A 20,104-nucleotide genomic window follows, 5' to 3' on the forward strand; every position below is an offset into this window, starting at 1 on the left:
GTTGAATGCAAACACGGCAATAGTAAAAACATTATATAAATACAAAAGTATAAAAAAAAAAAAACAATCGGTTTAAAATAATAATCTAAAGTTATATTAACGATAATTATGAAAATCCAGTTCACCGCGCGTTATTTTGTTATCTTTTACGTGGTCATAGTTCTGCGTTTGTCTACTCTATTTTAAATCGCTTTATAAATGGTTTCAAATGCCGGCGAATTTCCCAACAACAGAAGGAGATACCGTAATTAACGCGAGCCGCGACAAAAGGCGCGGCGCACGTAAACGCAAAAACAACATCGCGAAATAATTCGCCGTAGCTTTTTATTTCGTTTTGGCATAAATCTGCCGGAACGGCGTAACTGCGTGGTATTATCATTAGTTACTCCTATCCAGCTTTGTTAAGCTCGTTTACACGCAAGCAGCGCACTCGGAAAGAGGAGACGCGTTCATTCTCGTGCAACAGCTCAATTAGAAATATTTAATAGGCGTACATGTGAAATTTATCTCGCCGCTTCAGCGTTTATCATCCACGGACCGGATTGTCGATTATCGATTTCGCATCGGAAAATCGTTTTACGAATCAGCGGGGAACAAACGCTGACGGAGGTGGAGACTGCAAAATTTAATTCAACGATAAACGCCCGCTTCGTTTCTGCTGCTAATGCACCTACGCCCGTGTAAATACAACTTATGTTCGCAACACAATCGTGCGCATTATTGATGATATTACAATTAATTACGATCTTGTGTCCGGCATAACCTCGTAATATCATTTTGCAATTTAGCTGCTATTAATTATAACTTCATTAATGCCGTATCGTGCACGGGGAGGTGATTGATACAATTATAATCGTTCAATTAGTCGGCCACGTGTATGTAGCGACGATTCGCGAGAATCCTCTCTTTATCGCCCACGATATCGTATACTTAACGACGAATGCCTTTCAGTTTGCGCGGCGCGATAACGGAGTTTTATTCATTCTGACTTCTAATGGGAATGTAACATCGCAATTAAAACTTTTACATTCTTACGAGGTATGGCGAACCAGTCGGCCGGCTGTTCTCCGTTCTTAGCCCCGCGCCGCGCCGCTGCGATTTTCGAGCTCCCATCCGCGCTGCTTTTTCTCCTTGCTATCCTTCTTTTTCCCTCCGACCATCCTTTGCACCGCAGATATATTAACCGCCTGTGTTCTCCCCGCTGTATTATGCAAAGTGGAATTACTCAAGTTCTGTAACTCTTCAAGATGTAAATAACCACCTCTGAAAATTCAATCTTCAACCGCGCTCACGTTCTGCGGAGGGACTTCCTCCCAGTGCAAAACGCGCTCGCCTCCGCCAAGGGACAAACTTGCGGAAATTAGAGAACGTTTAACCTGTTAGACGAGCAAGGCGAGCTGAATCGTCAGCGAATCGGTGCTGTGTTACGCGCAATTGCAACTTTTCCTCGATGTAATGTACGAGTGTTCCGTTTTCTTCATTCTTATATCTACGAAATTCTATTTTTCGTGCAACCCAGCGTCAATACTGATGAAAAGATAATTTTTATTCCTAACTATAATTCAAACGTCCTATTTATCAATAAATCACAATTAATAGTAAAATATTTATATTCTCACAATATATAATAATTAATTAAAAATTGATATCTACTCTATTTTTTATTAATTATATATAGTTATATTTAATTAGCTAAGATCATACCCTCACGGTTTCGGTGTATTTAAAAATTTAGTTAGAGAGAGAGAGAGAGAGAGAGAGAGAGAGAGAGAAAACTAAAAATAATTATGTCTGATGCTCAATTTAATTGCTAAAATGTCAAAATTTTTTACTGCTTTGCTTATCATGTCTGTCCTTATTACATACTTATTTTGATGGCATAAGATTATTTTCAGATTTATAACTGGCTAACGTAATTTAAAATTTTTTTGCAAATTCGTGCTTTCAGTGCTTTAAGAGAAAAGTAGGTATTTGATTATATTTTGAAGAAGTAATAATTTCCAAAGTCAAATGAATTTCGTAATGTTTACGTTAAAAAATCAAATTCGAATTATAGTTTCAAATTAAATCATGATCAATTGAATTCTGTAAGTTCATAACGGAATCACCAAACCATATGCATCGATTCGATTTCTTCAATCGCGATATCTGGTGTCGAAGTATCGTAACAGAATTGCCCGATGGGGATGCAGGTAAACTAGTCGTAACGTCGTTATAAAAATTCAAAGTTGAGTATATCGTGAGCTTTGCTTACAGCACGGCTGTTCGGTCGGTCATGCGATTCTTACGATAATTTCGTGCGGACATGCAAGCCCATCCCGGGCTTCGTGCTGGTGGCTCGACGGTTGTTTACGTGACGGCAATGAACTGCAACTGTCAAGGAGATACGATCGTTCTTACCTGTACCCCGCCCACTCTCTTCTGTACCTGAACGAAGCGCACTCCGCTTCAAGTGCCAAACGTTTTCTCGTTTGCGTTAAACGATCCTATCTCCCCATCGAGTCGTTTTTCGAGAGTTCTACGTGAGATTGGATACTCCACGTGACGCTCGATCGATTTCAATCGCAGTATTGGTGATAAACGCATATACTTTCGTAGAGATTTTATAACACTATTTAATGCTCTGTTTAAACGGTTATCTAACGTCGTGGGAAATCTGGCATTTGCTATGGCATTTGCTATTATAAAAATTTATTACAGATCTGCAAGAACCGTTCTCCGTTTATTAGCTCTGAGGCGACTTATTTGCCTCCTTTATATATAGATAAATATAATATTTATAATATATTTATAATCTAAAATTCCACGAATTAATAAATGAAAAAAATTAAATTAAAGATTATCGATAGAACTGTTTTTTTGATATATTCGTATATACGTATATTCCTGTATTAAGTAAAATTCTACAAGAGTATGTTCATATTTGCAACTATATATAAAACGATAACAAGTTTGTAGGCTGGCTTCATAAAAACATGAAAATTTAATAAAATAGAAATTCTATTTCTTTCCTTTCAACTCGAGATATTTTATAATGAAAAAATCTCAAACAATTGTTAAATAAACAAAATCTCAAATAACTATTAAATAAAAAATATGAACATATATACGCGATTAATTTTTCTCAATTGGAATATGGAATATCGAACGGTATTGTATCACTGTATACAATACCTACGTATATGTGCATCGCATATACAACGCATGCTCGCTTCCGAAATCTCGATGTTGCCTCGCCGGTTACAAATATTCAATAATAGATCATAAAACGTTCGACAGACCACTCGGCGAAAAGAGATCAGATTTGCACGCGAGAGAAAAGAGGGAGAAAGAGAAAAGCAATATGAACGATAATTTTTTTACACGAAGTCATGGACCGATACAACGAAGGGGCGAAGGGAGAGGAGAGAGAAGGGAGTACGGGAGCCCATCGAATTGTTTCTCGTTTCATTGCCCCGGTGGTGTGGAACAACGAGTCGACAGAAATGTCCAATCTGCTGGCTTTGAGCGTCCATGATGAACGTAGGAAGAGGGACGGTCGTCATGGGGGTGCGAGCAGGATACGACGATACCGAACGAGGTAGTGGTACTTCAACCCTTTAACCGTACGCAATTTTCCACCGTGTGTATCTTCCTGTGGCCTGTATTTTTATCGCGTCCCCAAAAACAAATTTCGTAGGTGCATGACCTTTGACATCAGATGCAAATGAAAGCTGGTGGACGACGACCCAATTCGTCGGATATCGCGGTGCGACGAAATGCGGCAGAAACCGGTGGATCAAGTAATCGGCCGAAAGATGAAGATTGATTGCCGTGAATGAAAAGTCGCTGAGGAACAGTAGATGTACGTTGAATGCGCTTTAACGAGCAGAGATTTACATTTTTCCGATCGAAAAATATTTTCTCGTCGTCAATTAATTAGAAGATAGATAAGAAAATTAATTAAATCCTTTTCCTCAATTTGCGTCGATAAATCGACTCTGGAATATTTTTGTCGAATTAAAACGCAGCTTATGCTTGATATATTTCAATCTGAATCAGAAACCACGAATATTCATCCTAGAAAAAATCGCACGCTCCGTCACTTAGACAATTGCCTCGACCTACTTTGTTTCTCGGTGGAACGATGCGATTAGATTAATGGCACAGATATATGAACAGGATATTGCGAGATTAGAATCGGGATTTTGAATTTTCACGGAACGCGGCGTGCAAGATAATCGTCTAGGAATGAGCAGCGTGATAAGCGCTTCTATACGTGCATTTAAAGATGATTACTTATTACTTCTCTCTATTATTACTTTCCAAGTAGCGCATCCCTATCATGCCCCGAAAAGACGTTCTCGAAATGTATAATTGCCGAATGAATGTTCCTAATGGCTTTCGCCACGTTACGCTCGCACACATCCAAATGACAGAATGAACTAACTTCCAGTTCAACGATCACATTAATAACGACTGTGCCACGGCAGTTTCGACGAATCTCCTACGTTTGCAATAAGAAGCTAACGATCGTTGAACGCGTCTTAACATTCTCCGATCGTTCAATAAAATTCTAATATCTCGTGTGATAAATCTCGCGGAAGGCACGAGGCGCTCCGCCGTTTATCAGCAGCTTGGCTAATGCACTCTCGAAGACGCGTAATGCACGGAGCATGCAATCTTAATCGAGATCCCCAAGAAAATCGCTCTGACCCATTTGCGCGAGCGATAACGACCGAAGTTGTCGAGTTCGTCAAATTAAGTCGGATTCATAATAATCAGACGACGGTCTGATAGTCGCGCGCGTCAGGAATCTGGACGCTCGGCCAAAAATTGACAATGAAAACTCTGGACCGGGTAAAAGCGTGCCGTTCCCGGCGTCTCGCCTGCGTTTTCCACCGTAGTGTGATAGCGCGGTCCCCGGATAATAGCACGATAAATATGCTAATTTCAGGGGGCAATTTTTCCGCTCGGGCTTTTACCGCTCTGCGAAAACAAATTCCACGGTTGCGCGCGTGACCAGGGCGCGGCAATTGACTGTTTTCGCGGAAAATTATCTCGCCAGAACGAAAGAACGTATATATACGCCCGTCCTCACGGTCGGTTTAAACGCGCAATTACGCGAGGGATCGGACGATTAGATTAGCGCGTGAGGGAGAGAGATCTCGAACGAGCGAGCTGATAATGGAAACTTTCTTGGTACTCAAATGTTTTTGAAGACGAGCGGTGTGCGCATTGTCACCCATGGAACAGAGAATGCCCTGATTTTGGTGGCGATTATAGCACGAAACTACTCCTCGACGCATAATTACCGTCGTATTGTATCGGGGCGGGGATGGGCCATTGAGAACTGCTCAATGCTATTCACTCCGTTTCCTTCGAGACATTGGTAGAAGCGTGCCTTGACTACAATTTCAGACAGATTGCATACCAATTCAAATTTGCGTCACACTACTTTCGGTCCGTTTAATTATGGAAGAATGCAAAACGAAACATTTCTCTTATGATATTGTTATTTAATCAATTCCTATTTATATATCAAATAAAAAATTGTACTATTAAATTATTTTTTCATTGAAACGTTGCCGGTGTTTGTTTGAAAATTGTTCAGTTAATATTATATTTTAATTAAAACTTTTCGGTTTCCGATATTAAAGATATTTATATTCTCTTAAATAAAACATTATATTAAAGTGCGCTCTTTAAATTAAAAAAGTTATCAAATCATTAATCTTAGTCAATTCTCTGACATCGATCTATAGTAATGAAAAAAGAAACAACGAAACGTATAAAACGTACTGAGATATATTTTGCATTTGTTATTTTTATAATGAATATGAATGTTCAACTGTCAGAAATAACACCACCATTAAAAAGCTCCGCATTGAATTTGAGGGGAAAAAAATCACTAATAAGCGAATTTCTAACTTAAAATTCATCCAATTCCATTCGCTCTCTCGTTGTTACCGAAAAATTTCATCTCAAGTTATTCAGAATACGTCTGTGTGATTATCTATAGAATGTATTCAAAATATCATATTTACATGCGTGTCTTCTGCATTTGCGTCATCTTGCCCATTGAACGTGTCGAGAAAATACGTGACATCACGTAAAGCATGTCACTATCGAATGTTATGCATCGATCAGTCTTATCCCATGGTATGCAATATTTGTTATCACGACCGTGGCTGCAGTTGCGGCGGGGGCGCTATCGCATTTGGGTGAAGCACTTTGCGACTATCAGGTACTACGTGCACGGCACAAAGGGCCCAGAATATCGCGTTGCTTTGTAAAATGTACTTTTTCCACATGTTATCATACGCGGAGATCAGCTGTTAAGGGGAACCCGCTGGCGATGCGCTCGCTTTTCGTTTCTTTCGTAAGCACAGTCAAGCACGTGGGAATATTCACCGTGAAAATTTTTAAGTCTTCACACAAAGGTCCATCAAGAGCTTATAATTACGGAGCGTATGATATTCCTTTTTGATCACTCAAAGGAAAGTTTATTTCTCTAACGTGGAAGCTAAAAAATAGAATAAAATGAAATACCTCGCGTTCACTGAGACGTCTCCTCGGAACAATAATGTAAGTTTAATATAACAATCTAATTATATATAATAATAATCAGAAAAATTAATTGTATAATATTTTAGTGAAAAATCAGAAACAATTAATGCAAATGAACATTAAAGTGTATCATATTACGATGTGTGTAGTAAATCACGATGATTGGACAACACTGGAATACATTAAAAAAGAGAGAAATATAAGTATTACATTTCTAAATAAATTAAATGCATTAATTAGCGAACTTTTTACAGCAATCTTAGAATTAGAAAAAAAACCCGCTTTTTTAATAACAAAAACGAAAACATATTTACAAATTGCTTAAGAAAATTTTATTGATCGAGACGATCGGTAAGAATCGAATTCAAAACGATTACAAGACAAATCGGAAGAAAGAGATTCACGTCGATTCGTCACTACAGACAAAATTACGGTAGACACTCGCGTCTACACGACGGCGGTACACCTCACCATCGCGCATCTCGTTTCCACGATAATATCGTTAGCGCCCAAGCAAATTAGCCCTTTGTAGCGGTTTCCGTGATTGCCCTCTCTGTCTCCGGGAGAACGAACGAGGGGGCGATCAAACGTGCGAAAAGGGGGTTGGCTGAGAAACGGGGTCGGTATATATAAAGTCTCGAGAGGGCGATTTTCCGCGGGTTGACATTAAGTTTCTCCTAAACAAGGAAGTAAAATGGGATAAAAGGGACACCGGATCAACGTTGGGATTAACGTATAGACACGTAACCGTAAACCGTTGTCGTGCTTGCGAATAACTTGGGGGTCCATTTAGTTTCAAATTTTGCATGCAGTCCTGTTAATTAAGCGATCGATCATTTTAAATGCCTGGCATCGTTGAATCGTGATAATTTATTATGTAGTATCCATTATAAGTAGGTAATTATACAGATAGATTACACGGCAGAATGCGATATATTTAAAATGTTCATTCTTTATTTAATAAACATAAGTGAATACCTTCAATTCGCGCGATACTAATAATATTATAATATTAATTAAGAATTACTACTAATAAATAACTATAAATGTCGACTACACATCTGTACGTAATAGTTATAAATGATACAAAGATCGATCCCGTCAAATCCCGTTTATGCAATGAGGAAAATGGGTGAATAATCGCGATTAGAAACCACCACTCAACTATTTATAACAAGCCCGTGATTAACCCTATGGCTACCGGTTAGAGTTGCCGAGAGGGTGCTGCCCCGTCTTAATTAGTCGCTATTAATTGTTCGGGCCGCGCTATACACGCGGGCACAATTGGGTTAAACATCACGATTGTCTTACACACTGCGGTTTAATAACAAGCGCTTAATCCGCGCTTTATTTGCCGCTTGAATTGCCACGCAACTTTACAACCGTACGTACGGTAAAACACATGCACTTTCATAAAGCTGTGGGAGTCAGCCTTAATCTAAATGTTTCGTTCTATCGGAATACGCAATGAAACAAGCTGGCCGTTATTTTTTTCTTTTCATTAGGCGTTCTATGTTTATTATTACGCGTCCAGGCCCCACACACAGGACATTTTACTTTATTTAAAAACAAAAGGATAAGGATAAGCAGGGTATGAAAAGACGGTTTAAAATATGCTTTGGCATTACTGCAAATCGAGCGTACTTGTGTAAAGCTTCCAGATATGGGTCAACGTGGCATATGGAGTATGACACGCTGTCTGGAATAGTGCACTCGTCAATCCTTTAAATTCAGGTCAAGGAATTGAATCCGTATGAGAATTCAGAGAACGGATCTTGGTGCAATCTTATGCTAGGAATCTGGAGACGAGGGTGTTCCAATGATTCTGCATATGTATGGCGGCCGATCGAGATTTCCGCCGTTTGTACGAAAAAATTAACGGAGCCGATTGGAATTGGAATTCGGAATCCTTCGTTCTCAAACCTAGGCACTAAAGCCGCATACCCAAGATTGCTCCACTACTCTCAATATTATTTCAAGCCTATCAATACTTAATTGGTCTTACGATCCTATATATGTCTACAAATGGATTATTTAAATATTACCAGAGCAAAGCTCGATTTTCTTTTTCTAATCCTCAAGGTTTGACAAATTTACAAAAAAAAAACTTTTTTTGTAAAATTAATTTAAAAAATTGGTTAAACGAATAAGACTTTATCTGATACCAAAAATAGATTATTATTAGTCAAATGATGGAAAGGGCAATTTGGATAATTCCGAAGACTGCTACGAGATTGAACGACCGGAATTAACCCAAAGTAGGTTACAGGTTTGAACGCCAAAATTAACCTAAAGTAAAATAGGAAATGCTTATGCGTTTGTTTGCCGAAACTAACCTAAAATAGCGAAGTAAGAGATACGCCACGGATTACAAAACAAGTCGCGTTTCATGGTGACAAGCAAACGTTCACGAAGAAAAAAAAAACCGTCTACAGTGTAGACCTGTAACAATATCATTTTATATTTATTAAAATAAAACATAAAAAAATATTCATTAATCAAAAATAATGTCGAATATTCAAATATCTCATTTTTAAAAGCAACATCACTCAAAAGTGTAAATTAACGTTATTTTAATTCTATGAAATACAGTCACCCAATCACCCATAAAAACACGAACTATTTAACGTTACAATAATCCATTTTTTTTCCAAGTAAATATATTAAGAGAATTCAAATTTTCTTAATTAGAAAGGAAAACATAATATTAATAAGATATTAATGTTAAAATAAAAATGATCAACGAGAAATAACCTGTTATATTTAAAAAGTTGATAAAAAAAATAATTTTAAAATTACAACAGAATATATGTATAAATGAACAAAAAGATAATTTTAAATAATGTTCGGATAATCATCACATATTGTATGATTATATGCAAAAATCTATGACAATATAATATTACATAATTTTTATATAATTCCAAGAGAAGTAATGATGCAGAAACAAGAACATCAAAAAATAACGAAGCTGTTATAGAAAGTTTATTGATATTTATGATGCCATTTATGCCGCACGTAAATATGCTTTACGTTAGGAAAATTATTATCCGCGTTGCTATATATATTCGTGATAACATTTCATTTTCGCACGAAAAATATAAAGGATATTCTTTTCCATTTTCATCTTCGTTTCTAATTAATGTAACATCTATTCAAGCATCTATACGTCTTAATAGAAAAATACGTATATAAACTACTAATTTATACGTGCCTTACTCACGTAATAACTATTACTTTTTATTAATGATTTAAATTGTAATTTAATAATTTTTCTTTGTAAAATGCATACTGAGCGAACGTATTTAGAAATAGTACTCTCGGTTTGCGCAATAAAACATCTGACAATTTTTTCAGGATTTTCAGTCGCGGATATTGCGGTACGAGCAAAAAATCTGGCAGCTTTCTGTCGCTTTTATATAACAACATTATCCCTAAATTGGAATTCCCGATGTAATATCTTACAAATGGTACTTTTCTCTTTCTCTCTTTCTGTACGCATGCGTACACATGGTATTTTACCGAGCATTTCGAAAAATCAAATAGACAACGCCAGCCGGACGGAGGACAGGAAGGGTAAAAGCATTCGTAGAAAGGAAAGAATGAAAAGATCGAAGTGAATATAGGAAAGAGAGAAAAAGAGGCAAGAGGAGGCAGAAAGCGAGATGAAGAGCCGAATCCTTTTAGCCCGACCAGAGAAAAATTAATAATCCACCGAGTCGAATGAACGTAGTCCGAGTTGAATCTAGGCCAACTATTTCGGCGATAACATCGCAGCGGGATTCATCAGTTAGAATGCATGGCAAAGGTGTCTCCCCACGGATTTCCAGAAATACCATTTCAATTATTAGTCTTTGATTTAAAAAAAAATGCGAGAAAAGCCAGAAACGAAGACACATTTGTCCGATAAATTTGTCTTTAGACAGAAAAATAAAGCTTGAAAATAAAATTGATGTCAAAGAGCGCAGTGCAATTAGCGACGCGACACACTGATTACATGAATATTAATTTTACGAGCGCGCGTATCGACTCTCTGTGTATGTTTTTTCTGTCATTTCAGAACACGAGCAAGTATTTTTTATTGTAGTGCACGGCGGCATTGATAATTACAATTGTTACGAATGGTATCGGTATACAAGGCATGTACCGCGCGTTTATTAGAGAATACGTTTTATTAAAATTTATCATCGTAAATTATTTTTATACAAATTAATCCTATGTAACAGTCGCAATTCTAGCTATTACAATATCTTCATCTACGAACGATCTAACGATCCATTTTCCGTACAACGTCAGTCGGCATCTTTCGACATGCATATATAATTAACTTGACTAAACAACTCGCCACCAAATAAAAACCTAGCGCATTGTAAACCGCGAGTTGTTTTTTCAATGGCATTCTCGTGTATCGTGTGTTCGTTGCATTTATTTGCGAAATAAAAACAGACGCGCGGTCATATAAAACGAGAGGAAAAAACCTGCAACCTCGATATAATAACCGAAAATTGAATTTGGCCATTATAATTCAATGCGACATGACCGTTGCGTTTTCACATTCGCCGCTCATACAAAACAACTCGAGCGCCGGTGATGTATCCGTCGCGATTGATCTCGGTCACGAGATTAGCGTTAGAGCGCGATATTCGGCCAACATTGCGCGTGTCGATAACGATCGCCGGATATAAACGATCGAAATGTGCAACGTCAACCGGCACAGGTAACGTAATCGGAATGTAAAAGTATTTTATCAAAAGTACAGAGGACCTCGCACGAAATAAACTTGTAACCTTTATCAAATGTCAAAGAAATTAAAATTAAATACAATTAAATATTGAATTTAATATCGAGTATTTTAAGGGAAAAACTTCGATAACTTAATAAAAATGTCTAAAATAAAAGAAATATAATACCAATATACCTATAAAAAGACCGGGTATCACGACACAATCACCAGTACAATACTTTATAACGTACTCTAGATGAGAATAATTAAGATCGCAAATTCTAAAACTATAATGAAAACGTCGAGTTCGTAATACACATCGAGCTATAAACGTTCGAAGTTCGCAACGTGAAAAATACGAGATTACTCTCTTTTCTATCCAACATATATTAATAGAAACTTTTAACTAATGTACGCAAATTGTTTAATTTTATGCCACAACATGAAGAAACATTCCCCTTTTAGTTTTTGCGTATTTTTCCAAACATATTCGATATAAATTTCTTACACAACTGCTTCTACTAAATAAAATCAACAAATCAATATCGATCAACATCGATGAAATCAAACCAATAAATAATTATTAGATTAGATAAGTTACAAAAGAAAATAACAATTAGCACGTATAAATACATAATTAATAGTCATTAGATTTTTAATAAATTTTAATTATTTCAAATTACGCTAGGCAACTTCAAAATGTTTTTTACTTTTCTTCTAGTCTGTAATTTATTCTAATTTGTATATTTAAAGAATTATCAAACAAGCATGTGTTATTTTTTTATAACAATTTATATAATATTTTAATCCTGATATCACAGAAGCCAAATGCAGATCTCAAATTGTATTTAAAAATATTTTTAAAAAAGAATGAATGTAAATTTAACACTTCAGTATTAACAATTTTCTTATCGTATTTTACGATCAATAATTTATCTTTATTTTACATAAATACGTATAATATATATAAATACATATAACATAGTATCTTATTTTTGCATACAAGAGATATGTGTAAAGTATGTATGATAAAATATAAGTAAAATTTACATTTCAAAAATGCTATAATTTATTTCATGAATTTTATTTGTCATAATTTTATTTTGTCTCTTTTTTATACCATATATATCTCGCTATTTATCTCACCAATAAATTCGTGAAAATTTAATCAAATATAATGTGTTTGTTATTAAAATCGTGCAAATAGCATTATTAATATTGTATATCATATCCTCATGGATATATCACTTCTTTTTCACCAAAATAATATGTGTAATAGAATACATTACAAAAAAAAGTATTAGAATTGGGAGAGAGGGAGAGAGGGAGAGAGAGAGAGAGAGAGAGAGAGAGAGAGAGAGAGAGAGAGAGAGAATCCTTTATTAAATTTAAAGATATTTTCTTTTTCATAAAAATAACTATCATTTATTATTTTCACTAAATTTACTTTATCAAATATTTTTTCAACCATTTTTTAATTTAAGCTTATAAATGTATCCCATGACTTTTAGATAACTAACATTAGGATTTTGTATAAAGCAAAATATATGAATAAATTATGAAGTAGTAAAGTCTATTTTAAGCTTTGTTCTCGTATATGCACTAAATCAGTAATTAATTGCATATATCAGGACTGAATATTATTGCTATTATATTTTAGCAAATCCATTTTAAGGGAATGAGTTTATAAAATATTATATTCTTTGATATGTATACACACATCTGTACATATCTAAAATTTTCATAGATTGTTACCTCACAACAAAATAAAATATTAATTTATCATTCAACGATGAGCAGCAGCGAAGTTTTAAATAAACTATAAAATAAAAATATATATTCGAATTATATAAAAGTGCTCAAAACAATCTACATTTCAAAAAGTAATTGTGACGCGCGTAAAACAATTACAATCAATCAATTCAGGTAATAAATAGCAAATAAATAATAATTTATTTGTTTCCTGATTGCTCCACCATATAGCTCGATGTCTCTCCGGATTTTCTTCTCATCTTATTCTTCGCGACACTCATGTATGCTCACTCGCGGAAACACAATTACGACCTCACGGTACCCTACGTCATCTGCGATGCGTGTCTACGAGTCGTTTATCGTGTTAAATGTACGAGATAATAATCACTAATTATTCGTAATGAATCGTGTTTCGAGGGATATTATTTAATGCAATGTTACGAGAAATACCCATTTCACGTCGCTGCCTAGACCGACTCGAATCACACCGAGCAAAGATATGACGACAATATTATGTAAATAATATGCTACAGTAATGAACAAGAATGAAAATAATGTACATCGAACGCCGTGTGCTGCTCTGAAATTTTTCCGCGTTACAAAATAATCGCGAATTGAATATCGTCTTCCTCGCAAATCGAGTCGATTATTAACATAGCATAACTTATGTGAACCTCGGTGAAATTAAACACTAATTATTCGTAATGAATCATATTTCGAGGGATATTAATGCGATGGTTCGAGAAATATCCAGTTCGCGTAGCAGTCTACCGAAACGAGTCACCCCAAGCAAATGATATGCGGTGGTGATATTATGTTAATAGTATGCCATACATACAGTAATGTAAACAATGAATGAACGCCGAATGACGTGGGGTCGATCCGAAATTTTTACACGTTACGTAGTAATCGAGTATTGAATATTGAATACTGAATATTCTCTTCGTCATAAATCGAATCGATTATTAATGAACGGTATATCATAACTTATATGAATCTCATGATGTAATAATTACTCGTGTACTATTTCGTGCTTTGAAAACAAAGTAAACGAGTTATATTTAAACCAACAAAAGCTAAAAAAAAACAATATACATTTATTTGAGTGTTGTTGAGAAAATATAAATCGTCATCTTTGTGAATATCACGAAACAGCAATTTCAAATTAACATTCTGAATTATTTCAATTTTTATGAAATCGCAGAATAAATTCATATGTATGAAAAAATTGTCGCTTCAATATGATTATAAGAAGTCAAGTAGTATCGGTTGGCATAGGAAAAAAATTGTTTAAAATTGTGTGATGGCAATTATTGTACATTTTGTTATGCAGCTGTTTATACTGTGGTATAAAGTTAACTTCACCAACCAATCACATTATTAAATGTAAATTGAATTTCGTTGTTAGTTCACTAATATAAACAGCATTTTATTATTCTTTTATAAGTTTAAAAGCTTTCTTATTTTAAAGCTGCTCATTTCATACATATTTTCTGTACGTGTTGCGAGTGATATCAACATGTTAAAATGACAAACGGTATGAAAGCTTATAAGAAGTCAACGAGTTCTGACGGCTGTATTATTTTGTTCTACGCAATGTAGAAAACGACGCAAATGAGAAGAAAAGAATATAACATTAGCTGTTTAAAAAAATAATAAATATTGAAATGACAAAAAATAAGAGAAGCGAATCAAACTAATAAAAAGCGCGAGACAACATATCATTAATTGTAAAAAAAATAATTACGTTTATTTATTTATTTTTTTTTTCCAAATAAAATCAACAGAAAAATAATAAATGAGACATTGACGCGCATGTATGCAAAATTACAAATGAAATTGTAATTATTTTACAATACCTACTATAAAACAATTTGAATTGTTTATTGTAATTAAAAAGAAATATTGTAATCTCGACACAGTTTCATAATATTTTTAAAATTCTTTTCTAATTAATAATCAGAGTATGTTATTAAAGTACCATATATTATAGTTATACAATATGATATTGTGGAAAACACATAAATTATTTGTAACATTAATTAAGCTCCAGGCAAATATATTTTCGATCATGATGCGCATGATGGAAATAATAGTAGTATCAATGGCAAAGGAAATATTAATAATCGTAATAAATATTAAATAAATGCGGAACACAGAGACGTGTTAATCCGTTGGCGCCACATCGCGCGGATGAAAGTCGTCGACATCCTTTAGCGTGAAATACACTCCGACGCGGTGGTTGGCACGTTAACGAATACATGGCTCGCGTCATCGCCATATGAATTGTTATCGTCGTGCGAGCGGTGCGAAGATAAATCGTTAATACGGTATGTTGGGTGGCTGGTGTCGGAAAGTGGAACGCAGAACGCGAATCATTGGCCCAGATACGCTTGTTTTCGCGGGAGAGAGGAATCGTCGCTCGGTGAGGGATCGGAGCCAGTAGCAGCATCCGTTATCGAATTTCGGTCGCTCCAGCCGGAGTTCGTTCGAGTTATAATCATTTTTTCATTCTTTTTCTTGCACACACACACACTCTCTCTCTCTCTCTCTCTCTCTCTCTCTGACCTGCTCGCTAACCTTCTTTTTTCCAACCACCGCAGAACGCGCGAACGCCATAAATTTCTGCGTTCCAGCATGGGACGAGGAATCTACTTGATTAAACATGAAAAATGAACAAACAAAAAGCGAGAATCCTCTTGCGGCGCTCTGCGTGTTTCGATATCAGATGCCTTTGCGTTTCGCAAACTCTTTCGTTGATTATTCCAGCAGCTTGTATAATTAATTTTACACAAAGTTTACGTCTCCGGAACCCCAAAATGCACAACGCATAATATACTACTCTGTGAATTTGCAAGTAAAAGGCGTGTGGAATTATGTGAAGTCACACGTAAAAAAAGAAAAAGCGTCAATTGCGATCCAATAATGAATATATCTTGCACACTATTGTGCGATCGTCGAGCTGCCGAGGATGCATTCTTAAATTACACGATATACAACATGCCTACCATGAGACGCTCGCGTGAAACTTCTCGGTTGCATCCGCGGTAATTTCATCGGGCGGCTTAAAAGTTTCATAGCTCGCTCCTAGTCTAAAGCCCGCACGTCGTTCTTGTATCTAAAGCATCGCGGAGAAAAGCACCGTGATGATGCCGCTTGAGTCTCGACGCCGTTGCTGCAGCGTTCGCTTTCGTGTTGCGCAACCCAGTCACCCTGTCATGCACATACATACATATGCACGAGGAACAAAGTGCGCCTCAAAGTGCAGTTCGACTCGAATGGCACTTTTCTTATCCCGCCGTGTACGTCCGAAGACTTGAGAAAGAAACCGCTCGAAAAGGTCGGCGCGTGGAGAGCTCAAACGGAGAGGATATATGTAGTTGCATACCGCGATGCAATTCGATCGCGCGTGTGTTACATGTATAGGTACGTCGGCGGCTGCTCGTCGCCGCAGACGTCGTTTCCCATTCGGAGGCTGATCGAGGCGGATCGTCTTCCGCATCGCGAAGCGGAAACTGAAACGCGCCACGCCGCCGCCGCCGGAGGCGGAGGAAGCATGGTGGACGTGGAGAAATAGCAGCCGGTAGTCGAGCCTCCGGTCTCTCTCTCGTCTGTATGTACGGCAGCCGACTCCCGTGCGGTGTAATTGTATTGATCCACGACGGACGTTGCTCGTGCGACATCATGCTTGCACGCGTTTACAGAATATGTAACTAATGTAGGATGTAACCGGATTGTCCAAGTGTTCACGACTTTCTATATCGTTTTGACTCTATGCCTCAAATGGTTTTCAATAATCGACCTTTCGTGTAGGTTGAATTTTTTTCCACGCGAAAAATACTCAAATATCTCCAAAATAAAAAGGAAGGCTTTCGTAATGTAAGAATTATTTAATAATGTAACAGAAATGTTAAAGAGTAACGCAAAATTTTCCCATATTTTCTGAAATGAAAGCCTAGAATAGTATAAAAAAAAAAACCTTAACTTGCAGGATGGAGGCAGTAAAAGTCTTAACCTATATGGAGGCAATAAAAATATGATTGCCGACCGAGGGATAAATTACACACTTCCAAGCATATTTGTAATATATAGCTATGTAATTTCATATTACGAAATAAATTTATACTGAGCTCGCCGTGGTAAAGATTACTATTATAAATTGTTCAACTAATCTATGTATTATTTGCAACAAACGGCGTTAACTTTATTTACTGAAATTTATAAATTACACTTGATTTGACATTTCTTAACAGCAAGTCGTCTCTACTTCTTACTCTAAAACGTGTTTGTTGCTAACTATCGCCCTTTTCGACTGATAACACATTCCGAGCTCATAACTTTACCACAACATACTCTCGATATTTACGCTTCTATTATCAGATGCTTTACCTTAACTCTGTTTTATCAGCTTTACTTTAAAGTGCTTACATTATCATCCACATTTCGATCGATGAATCAAGAAGAAAGAATTTGAGTTAGATAAATTTAACTGTAAGCCTAGCCAAATACAATGCCCAAATAATTTACGTTGTCGTGGGATATTTAGCGAGATTCCGCATCGCGCAGAGATCGCATCTTCCGCGCCGCGAAGTGGAAACAGAAAGAAAAGGCTAGAGGGCGAAAAGGGATGAACTCCGACGGCAGAGTTAACGCTGAAACGGTCTATAGAGCCGGGCTATAAACGATGACAGCATGAAGTTCGTATGGCAGCTTCGCCCAGCAGGGTGACTCGGCTGAATGCCACTCGTGCGTTTATTCGCGCCGCGACCGAACATTATAAGGCCGCGCAGCTAGCGAGGGATAGACGGACCGGTCGTTAACTCACGTTTTACTGCATCCATCGGATAATGACGAAGACGTGTCACTCTGGTACGAAACGCGGCGAACGATGCGACCGGATATCGAGCGAGCCATTCGGCCGAGCTTGACAAGCATCGACCTTGGAGTATCGCGCTCGACGAACTCCTCTCCGAGATTCGACTAGGAATCGCACGGAAAGATGATAAACGAAGATAAGCTGTGCCCGAAAGAACTTTCAATACGTAGAAAATTAAATTTGTAAAAGCATTCGAATAGAATCAAAGATAGAATCGCAGAATAACGCAAAAAGTACAATTTTTATGTTGCGCGAAAAGCATGTCTTCTCGAATACTCATAAAATGTGTTACATTCAATTTATATTATTATATACCCTAAAAATGTTAACGTATCAAAGATAAACGACATTCTGCTACATCTGACACTAGTTTTGTACAATCTTAATACACAGTGCTGTTCAAAACGGATTATCCAATGTTGAAAAATGTAGAACGATCGACACAGCCGTGGTTTGAATTCTCTTTCATTTCGCGGAATCCAATTTACGAAACGTAAGCGCATTAGGGTTTTGCACGTTATTTCGCACAGTATCCGCACCGCGTTGTTGTTTCGCGGACAGAACACGGCACCGGCCTTCCCCGAAACGCCAGAGCGCGTTTCGCACGAAAATATATGGATGACATACAGTACTTCCGTGCTCGAGCGTAATTTATTAAAGGCCAACGAAAAAACGCAAAAACAAAAAAAAAAAAGAAAAGAGAAAAAAGAAAACAGCAGACCACCGCGCGTTGACGATTTTCGTGCGACGTGCTCTTCGGCGAATCCTCAACGGTCGAGCCTGTCTGCCTCTGTCGTCCCCATCAAGCCCGAATGCGATTTACCGCTGATCCTCTTTAACGAGCTTCCGATAAACGAAGGAAATTCGCGTCAGCGATGAAAACGTTTCGTAATCCAGGATCTCCGCCTGTCTATCCGTTGCTGCGCTCTTTCTTTTTTTTTTCGTTCGGCGCCCGAACACGCCTCTTCTGATTTCGTCGGCGGGAATTTCGCCAAATCATGATATCCCGCTAAATGAAATAATTATAGCGGCAGACAGGATAGATTAAAAACGACGGAGCTCCCTCTTTCTATCTCTCTTTCTTCCCTCGTTCTATCTCCTATCTTGAACTTCGACTCCGACACTCCTGCAGTCGGATCGAGATGCATTTTGAATCGCGATTGCGAGATACCCACTGCAAAATCCGCGGCTACTCTCGGGTTACACTCGAAATGGATTAAACGTAAATATTAAGGCAGCCGAGCGGTACATAAAGTTCTAATTAAAAGCTCTCTGCTCTCGAAACATCGCGAAATACGAATGGCGGTTTTCCTCGCATTCGTTTGTACGGCGTTACGGCGTGGATTAACGTAAAATCGAGATTTGGCGAAGAGGACGAGTCTCGAATTTCTTTCGCGATTAAAACGAATTAGTTGACTTATAAAAAAATTGAACACTTTAACTTTAAACAATACGTATTTAGTTGATCGGTCAAAACCATAATACACGCGCGAACACATATACAAGACTTCGTTAATTAAATGTTAATATCCAGTAGCCGACAACGGACAAATAATTAAATAAATTTTTAACGTTGAATCACAGAATGAAATGAACGTATTAGTATGTACGTATAAAATATAATATCTACAAAATTCTGCTAATTAAAATCATGATAAAATATACTTAATCGTCATAAGTCGTAGAATATGAGGATGGTTCGTTGGATTTTAATGCAAAATCTGAGCGAAAAGCTCCGGCGACGTTCTGAAACGAATCGAGTTCCGGCAACGTTCGTGCGCGAATAGTCGAAACGGAATTAAGAGAAAAGTATGAGCCGCGCCGACACGCGGAGCACGAGACGGTACCCGCTGCTGCCGTCCAAAATTCGTTCACCACCCCACCCTACCGCCGGCGTCGCCGCCGTCATCAGGTAAGTACGACAGTGAACTTTATTATGCGCGTCGAAGCCCGAATAGCGTTGGTTGGAGCTGTCACGCGAGTCGGGGATGTATAGCGGCGGTGGCGGCGGCGACGCCGGCACGCAAGCCTATTTCAATGGTAATAAGCTACCGACCAATCGCCAAGGATGTACTAAATATGTATATGCATAACTCGCCGAGGGAAAAGGACGACAGAGAAACCGGTGCGCGCTCTGTCGCGGTGACGAAGGCGTGCCAATCAATTAGCGAGGTTGCCCGATAAGCTCGTTCTCTCTACCGACG

At 37.3% G+C, this 20,104-nt stretch overlaps 1 protein-coding gene across 1 annotated transcript in view; it reads right to left on the reverse strand.

Moving 5' to 3' along the window:
- The window catches only part of Sema1a (semaphorin 1a), a 187,218-nt gene that overhangs the window by 102,157 nt on the left and 64,957 nt on the right, over positions 1-20,104 (reverse strand). The window lies entirely within an intron of this gene.

Source organism: Cyphomyrmex costatus, unplaced genomic scaffold (genome assembly GCF_001594065.2).
Source record: "Cyphomyrmex costatus isolate MS0001 unplaced genomic scaffold, Ccosl1.0 scaffold281, whole genome shotgun sequence".
NCBI classification, from domain to species: domain Eukaryota; kingdom Metazoa; phylum Arthropoda; class Insecta; order Hymenoptera; family Formicidae; genus Cyphomyrmex; species Cyphomyrmex costatus.